This window comes from Homarus americanus, unplaced genomic scaffold (assembly GCF_018991925.1).
Source record: "Homarus americanus isolate GMGI-L3 unplaced genomic scaffold, GMGI_Hamer_2.0 scaffold52512, whole genome shotgun sequence".
Taxonomy (NCBI): Eukaryota; Metazoa; Arthropoda; class Malacostraca; order Decapoda; family Nephropidae; genus Homarus; species Homarus americanus.
Window position 1 is genome coordinate 14,829,253 of NW_024735442.1, and position 8,909 is coordinate 14,838,161.

Below are 8,909 nucleotides of genomic sequence, written 5' to 3' on the forward strand. Positions count from 1 at the left end.
TAAACTATAAGCTAGAGGAAATTTCTTTACGATTTTTGAGACAATGAGTCAAAAGTGAAGATTATTATTGCATAGTAGTATGCTGTTTACATCATGAAAAGAATGTGGATATTTTATCTTATTTTTATTTAAAGTTGTGTACATAAAACTATATACTGTACCAGTATTGTACATCACTTTAAGTGATATTTGAAATTAACCTTATAGTATTATACTTGTATCTTTGACTGAAATAATATATTCATTTACATTATATGGCTTCATTGACTTTTGTGGTGTAGCCAACCAAATCTATTATAGAAAGCCTTGAGTTCAACCTGACACTGGTGGTTGGAACTATTGTAATTCAAAAACTAGTTTACTCCTTGTCATATAGTCTTGATGTCTCACTAGCTCATATGCTCTTCTAACCTCATTTGGCACTGTTACAAACCATTTTTAAGTAGGTTAATTTTCAGCTCTAGTTATGTGTTTGTCTACATCCCTTTATCCTTTTTTGCACTTTAATGAGTTTAACTGTAGCCATGCAGTCCAAAGTGTTAGTACAATATTACTAATAAATGTTGTATTTTTACTCTGCAAGTACAATATTACTAATAAATGTTGTATTTTTACTCTGCAAAAGTATTTACAATTACCTGTACCATGATGACCCAGTTTGATGATACAGTGTATTGATTTACTGTACAAAACAATCACTGGGATCTGTTAAAGAATTCACAAATGTAGCTCAGCCCATCATATGATAGTCTTTATAACTAGATATGGATGTTTGGGCTCAGGCTCATAAGGGGATACACTTTTATAGACCCAAATATAATTTCAGTTTTGATTATGGAAGTTGGAGGACTGATACACTGGGTATCCCACTATAGGAGTGTCAGACCTGCAAGTAATATTCATTTCTAAGAGATTATGTGCACTTTTTTTTGTGTTTTGTATGAGGACACTAACATATCTGGGGTCTGATAGCTGTAGGCTTGATACAAGGTCCATTTCCTCAGGTAGCCTGATGGAGAAGATCACCAGGGGCAAATTCCCTGTTCTCATTGATTGTTCTCCCCGGGTCATAAGTTGCTTGCTTATTAGCTCTTGTAACATGACAAATAAAGATTACAAAGTCAATCCATTTGAGAGTCCTGGTGGACATCTTGACCATATTATTTTTGATTTATATAGAATTTGACTGCTTGGTTCCCTAAGAATCAAAAAGGTAAGACCTGCCTTGCCAAGCAGTGTTAATCAAAACTGCACACCACGGACTACCATGTTGAGTTCGTGAGATTTTTTATTTGAATTGCTTTGCCCTATGGTTTTGTTAAGCCCTTGTGTTTTCATCATAGGAAGGAGGTTTTGCATTTAAAAATTTTCTTAATCAGTATTCTTTGAACCAGTGGTCAGTGTAGGGAAACTAGAGGTTGTGTTTTATTTATGTCTGCCCGAGTCGTTGGCTCACTCAATTGTGTTTTCATTGGTTGTCAGTCCTCAGGGTTATCGCATTTTAATTAGCCTTTTGGTAGAGATGAACCCTGGCAGACAGTCCTATAAGAAGGCCAATGCTTTGGCTACATCCTGTATTACTGGAAGTCACTGTTGAAATTAATAAATTATGCTTTCAGATTAAGCTGATGAGGTTATCTCAAGTCTTATTGTTTTAAGTACTCTTACTTCCCTTGTGGGATTAAGATGCACTAGCACTTGTAGATTATTTTTCCTCCCTCCAGCTACCTTTAGACACAGGATTTTAGTAAGAGATTGATCTTGAAACCCTATTTTATGATCATGCAAAGCAGTTATCATCAACCTTCCCAGTACATGACTGTAGATTGAGTCTGTAGCTAAGGGTTGACTTGCAATCATGAATTGTAACCAAGCAAAATTGAATCCAGGAGCACAAGTGCTAGTACAGTGGCAAGACTCCAGCCATCAGATTGAAGTGGTAATTGTTGTAAACATTACATTTCTTCAAATTCTGTGCCCAGATATGACAGGAAGTGAATTAATTTTTTTAAACGAATTTGACACCAATGTCCGTGTGAAACATGTGTTTTTCAACCTGTACATCTGGTTGATTTTACATGGTCGTTCAATCCAGGCTTACTTATAAAATGGGATTACCGGTTCAATTATTATGTTTTGAGTTTTTATGCTCTCAATAAATATTAACTTTAGACATATTGTACACATATTGGTTTCTGGATGTTTTGTTTAATAATCACCAATATCCACATAATAAATTTCCCCGAGAGACCTTCACCCTATTTATGAAGAATATTATTCATTATTCTGTATGACTCATACATCATTTCATTTATTCATGAACCTTTTTGTTTTCAGGTACTATGTCTACTTTCTTGTTTAATTAATGCTGGTGAAATACAGTACAACACCTGCCTGGTCTTTGGCTGCAAATGTATTACAGTACAGTGACCCCTCCGTTAACGAACTCAATCCGTCCCAGAAGGTCGTTCGTTAACCGAAACGTTCGTTAACCGAAACCATTGTTTCAATGGGTTTTTGGGTAATTGGTTCCGGCTCACCGAAAATTTCCTAAATTCAACAAAAATGGTAGAAAAGTTCACTTACTTTGAGGTGTGTATGTAGAAGGCTCCTGGATGATGATGATGATGATGGGATTTAGAATGGGGGTGGAGGAGAAGGAAGAAGAGAAGGCATTGGGGTGGAAGAGAAGTCACCCCATGGCGCCATTTCACCCATAAAACTTTAGCTCTCTGGTGTAATTGAAGATTATTTTCTTTAAATCAACACTGCACTGCATTATATATTGTCAATGTAAAATATATTTCAAAATGACCAATAATTTGCTAGGAAACACAGAAAAAAAGCGTTTAGTTGAAGAGAGTCTCAAGCAAGATGTTACCTCCAGTGAAAACAGAGAGAGACTAACTCCTGTTTGCTGTGTTAAGAGGCTGGATGCCACGCATTAAACTAGTCACTTTACCTTCAATTATGTTCAATAATTGTTAAAATGACTAAAAAATTGAATATTAAACTTTTAAAATTATTGAATAGTATAAACTTCTTGATATTTACTAAAATAGTAAGGAATTTAAGCCCTAGAACCGATTAATGTATTGGCGGACTGATACTAAAGCTGGTTGCCCGGTCAGTGCAAGCGAAAACATGTTGAGGTCGGTTCGTAAGAACTTCGTTAACCGAATTGAAGATCCTTATGAAAGGCAGTTCGTTAATCGAAATTACGTTAACCGAGGTGTTCGTTAAACGAGGGGACACAGTATAGTTCTTAATTATATTCCTTCAGGATTAATCAGGAAGCACAGGCCATCAAAATGTTATTCAATTTTTTTAAGCCCATACAATTGCTCTCGATTTAGAAGAAATAGTTAAATACTTTAAGTTTGAAAGTAGAATATAAAATACCGTTTACATTATAAATACATACAGTACTATAAAATGTAGTTACTTCAATTTCCTCACTCGGGCATCCTGGTAGAGGTCTATTTTGAATTGTCTTCTCTGATTCTCCAGTTTTTTATGCACACACACACTGTACAATACATAAGAGGAAAGGTATACTATCTGGTCATAATAGTAATACACCATATCAGTATGGTTTCACAACAAGGATTCTCCTTCCAAATGCTTTTTTATGAGTACAGTACTGTACAGGCACACTGTAGCATAAAGTTTGTTAGTAGTTTATTAACTAGAAGTGTGTGTATATCCCAACACTGCTATCAAAAGCTGTGTCAGTTTACACCAAGTGCTTGCTGTTATGGGTAACTGGGAACAACAACATTTGTATTATTAATAATACTTTAAGTTATACATTGCAGCCACTTATAAGTAATAATCAAAATTTGTATGTTCTCATAATTATCTTTAGAAAGTTCTTTTGTCATTACCAAAAGTACTTTTGAATGTTTATTTTAGTACATCTTATGTTGAGAGTTTATGCAATTATATTACTGTATACAGTTTTTACCTGGAATTTTAAGTACTGTATATGTATACCATTTATAATATTGTTGGTATTATTTATAGATTTTTAAAATAGCTGAGCAATCTGTTTGGGAACGTTTGTTATGGTATTAAAAGAATTTTACATTAATCGTATTTGGAGATATTTATATAATACTCATTTCTAGATTATAAATAAAGACTGTACATACCTTTATAATGTTATATGATAAGTTGCCATTGGTATAATATTTAATTTCAGATTATTTGACTGAGTATGTTACAAAGAAATAATTAAATGACAAAATCATCTGTTGGTGAATCTTCTGTGCTGGCTACCTAACGCTGTTAATAATCTATTTTTATTAGAGAGTTATGAAAGAAAGAGTATGCAATTTTTGTAGTGACTCTAATTCTTACATAATTAAATGATGCATAAACCACAAATTAGAATTGTTTTGCCTATTCCCACAAATTAAGGTTTCATTAGTATGGTTGAGAATACTTTAACAAACTTATAGGTTAAATATTGGTTAGCTAATTATGTGGCTATATGCTGCAACTCATGACTCGGTATTTGAGAGGAAAGCAAAACATGATTCCCGTCATCCATAATCATAGCACAATTATGATTTGCAGTTCTTGGGATCAAAGCAACACATGTGATCAGTGTAGGATCATCTTGTGTCACAGCATCCTTCCTGCTTTACTAAACTACAGTAAACCCTAGAAGATCTGGACTAAAAGGGGGGACCGCCTGTCTGAAAAACAGTACAGTATACTATATACTGTACGAACATACAGACCACTACAGTATGGAACATGAATTCCTCCGATAACACAACAGATACATTCCTAAAAAAATGCCATGGTATGTGAGATTAATAATCCATAAGAAAACATGTAAAAGTCAAGGGTTGTTTGTGTTTGAGACAGGATCACATGTTAAAAGTCCAAGTGGTGAGGTGAGGTTGGGCTAGGAGTGGGAATTGAAGGGAGGGTGTTTCCATATACTGTACTGTACAGTACTCACCTAGCCCACCTTCCCGGCCACTCGGTAGTGTAAACTCATTAAAAGTAAACACAATACAGTATGCAGAAAGTGAATACGCCCGTACTCTAAAAAATTTTAATGGAAATACTTTAAGTTTTATTTACCTTAATTGATATTAGTGGCTGGCTGACATAATGGCAGGTGGTGTTACGAGTGGAATGTTAATTTGGAGAAGATGGCGAAGATGATGCCGATCGAGGCTTGGGTTCTACCTGTGAAGTTGATGGCTTGCAAACATCAGAAGTGTCATTTTCGTTTTTTTTCATCTCTAGCACTATTCTAAAACCACACACTAGATGACATATACATTGTTTACTGTATATCTGAGGGGGCTTATAAAAATTTACCAGCTACTGCTATATTTTGATTTATAGGTGATAAAATGAACTTAATACTGTACTCTATTTGCACTCATGACTATAAGGGGTGACACTGATCAATTGTGAATAAACAGCAAACTTTTGTGAGTAAATACACTGTGTAGGTGTGATTAGTGGAGGTTGGGCTGTAAATGCCTCATTGACTATATCCAGGGTTGTCATCTTGATGGAAATTGAAAATAGAAAGACAAATAACCAGGCATCCTCAATTCAAAAACCATGATCAATACATTATCAGATTATTTTTCTTCAAAACCAAACAATTTTTTAATAAAAAAATTATTCAAATTCAGTAAAGTAATGAAAATTATTAGTTGGCAACTATGTTCTGATAATCCTGCTCAGTACAACACACTTGCAGAGACTTTGTCCAAGACACATCCAGTGATATGTTCATCTGTAGACCGTGTTAAACTGAACACTGACTGTGTTCTCTGAAATGTGTGCTTAACTGGTGAATCATGTAAACGTGAAATGTGTTGTGTTAACCAAGGAGTTACAAGGGGCAGATCCAGGAAGTTTTGGGTGTGGGAACATGGTGAGCAAAGCAAGCCCACCCAGCTGGATTTTTTTTTATTTATTTTTTAATCTAACCAATATCATGGGCATTTTGTGGCCATTTTGAAGCCATGTGCACTTGTTATTAGGAGATATTCTGAGATCAATAGTAATTACTTTTTACTATACAAAAATGCCTGAGTACAATTCTTCATTAAAGAAAAAGTATTGGCATTTTCTGATGAAAAGAGGGGTCCGGACCCCCAGGACCCCATCCCCTGGATCCGCCCTTTACAGTATAATACGGGTACTGTGTTTTATGAGAGATACATTGTAAATGTCGATAGTTATTAAATAAATACACTTAAATGGGCATGTATAATGGGAGGAATTTACACTCGGCAGTATAATAAAACAAATAGAAAACATCATTACAGTAAAAACCCTGAGTACTGGACTAATTAAACCACAGCAACGTCGTTGTTCAGCAGGGAGGCTCAACTATTCAAAATAACAACTAACAGTGGCTTATTTAACCCTTACGCCCCGGGTGACGTACCGGAATGCCCGACTGGCGTGCCCCGGGGGACGTTCCAGAACGCACGCCTATTCCCGCCACTGTTTAAATGCCCAGCGCGTGTCATCTGGTTCCAGTGTGACTATTTGCCGGTCAAACCACATGCTCGGCCACAGGGAAGCTTCCTGAATGTAATTACTTACTTTGTTTGTTTCATTTTCATTGTTTGTCCATTTTATCGTGTTGTATCAAAGTAATATTGCTAAAAGAAGTGTGGTTGTATTGTAGTGTAGTATTACTGGAAAATAATGCTATGATTATGTTATAAATGTATTTATTTGTGGAAATATTAATGTCCCCAGGAGTCCTCAGACCTTTCGGAAACCTAGGAGAGGAAGGTTTTACAGGGGAACAGGACTAGCTGCTCGGTTCAGTTATCAACCTATGGGAAATTTTAGAGGAGGAAATAATCAAAGACGTAATAGAGGTGGCCGTTTGTTCAGAAGCGGAAGGAGACCTTATTCCACCAACTCAGCAACTACTCCCTTCCAATGAAGCCAGACAGCTGGGTCGTCTAGGGGGTTGGGAGAACAGATGGACTTCTTCCATATGGGCTTACAAGACAATCAAAGGAGGTCTCACATGGACTTGGTTGAGGCACCCTTCCCTGGCATTTCCAAAAAAAGGAAAAACCAACCCCCTTACTTACAAAATTGGCTAGGAATTAACATACCTAGGTAACATTGCTGAGCGTCGCATTCCGAGCTATATCACAAAAACTGTTTTTTAGAAAAAAAACGGCTTTTTTAGCATTACTTGCTCTACCAAACACAAAGACAGCCAGGCAGCTTGGCGACCAACAGCGTGTGTGTTGCCGAGCACTTTTTATGAAAATCAATGCAAGTAAAATATTCTAAATGAATTATTTATAGGAAATAAGTACAGTATTACGATCGGTAAATATATGTATTACTGGTCATCCCGGACACAAAGGCAAGTAGAAAATGGCCGCTAAGTGCATAGTGACCACGTGCGTCAGGTGTCAAAACAACACTGTCCCTTTATCTCCCTCGCCACTGCTGCCACAGGGAAGTTTCTAGAGGGTCAAAATATAGTTTTTCTTATTTCTTTTTTATGGTTTTATCATTAAAAAAAGGTTAAAAGAAAATTTGGAAAAGTTTTTATTTTTCTTAATTTACCCCCGCGTGGGGGACACGGCCAGCGGCACCCTAGCCCGAGGCTAGGGTATTAAGCTCATAGTAAATTAGTTCAAGTAAAATAATCATACTTATGACATACTGTACTGTACTTTCAGTAAAAAAAAAAAAATATTTCAAGTGCTACTGGGTAACAGATGTAGGTAAGGTGTTATGAACAGGATCCTAATCCAATACTGTACTATATATTCATTACAAAAACCTTTCACTAAAATCCCATTTAACATCACTTCATTCACAGTACAGTATTTACATTATTAGTTAAGTATGGGATATTGTTGTTATTTTGAATGGGCAGGGTTGTGCTCTATCCTAACGTATGGAATTAACACTGTTCCGACTTATGAACAAATCAACTTACGAACACGGTCCAGGAACATAACTCGTTCACAACTCGGGGACTGCCTATAAGTATATCTATTATTGCTTCCCTAAGGATGTAAAACAAATTGTGAATTACACTTCTATAGTTTTTAAGAAATTAGCACTGGAACGTTTTCTCGACAAGTTTCACTTATTCTTACCTTACACAATGAAATGAAACAAATTACAGTATATGATGAGGATAATCATGCCATAAAACTTGATTCTAAAAAAATTCCCCAGTGTAATATGAGTGAAATCAGCAATTCATATTAATGAATAATTGGAGAATGCGGACACATGTATGAGGTGTGTGGATTAAATTACTATTCCATATACTACTGTACATGTATATGCAGTCCAGTATTTGCTGATGGCAAGATGTTTAGGGAAATCACTTACCATTTCATTTCACCACTTACTAGTTTACAGCCAATCGGTGGTTGGTCTGTTCTCGTTACAGTACTTTGTTATGACCTTATTCTTAGTACAGTAGAGAAGGAAACTGGAGCACCTGGTAAAAACCTGTGATCTTTGGTATGGTCACACTGGATAACACCCTTCGCGCATCTGCTTCTGGCTGGGGACTGAACCCAGGACATAAGTGAAAGATCTGTTAATATACAATTGCATCTATATGAATCAATAAGTAGCGATGGAAACAACAGTTTTCAGAAAGGGAATGAGGATTACCCGTACGGTATTGTTTCTCATAATATACGCCTGTACTAGCAAAATTAAATTTTGTCCCAATCGTCAATTTTGAGATCAATAAGAGGAAGAAATCTCAAGTGAAATTAACTTGATAACTTATATTTGAACTTGGAAACAGTCATATAAACATGAAACATCCACCCGCTGTTCCTACTTACTGTAAAAATGATAATCTTCTCACTTGAAAGTTTTGACTTCTTTTTTTTCAGGAAATCTTACATTTT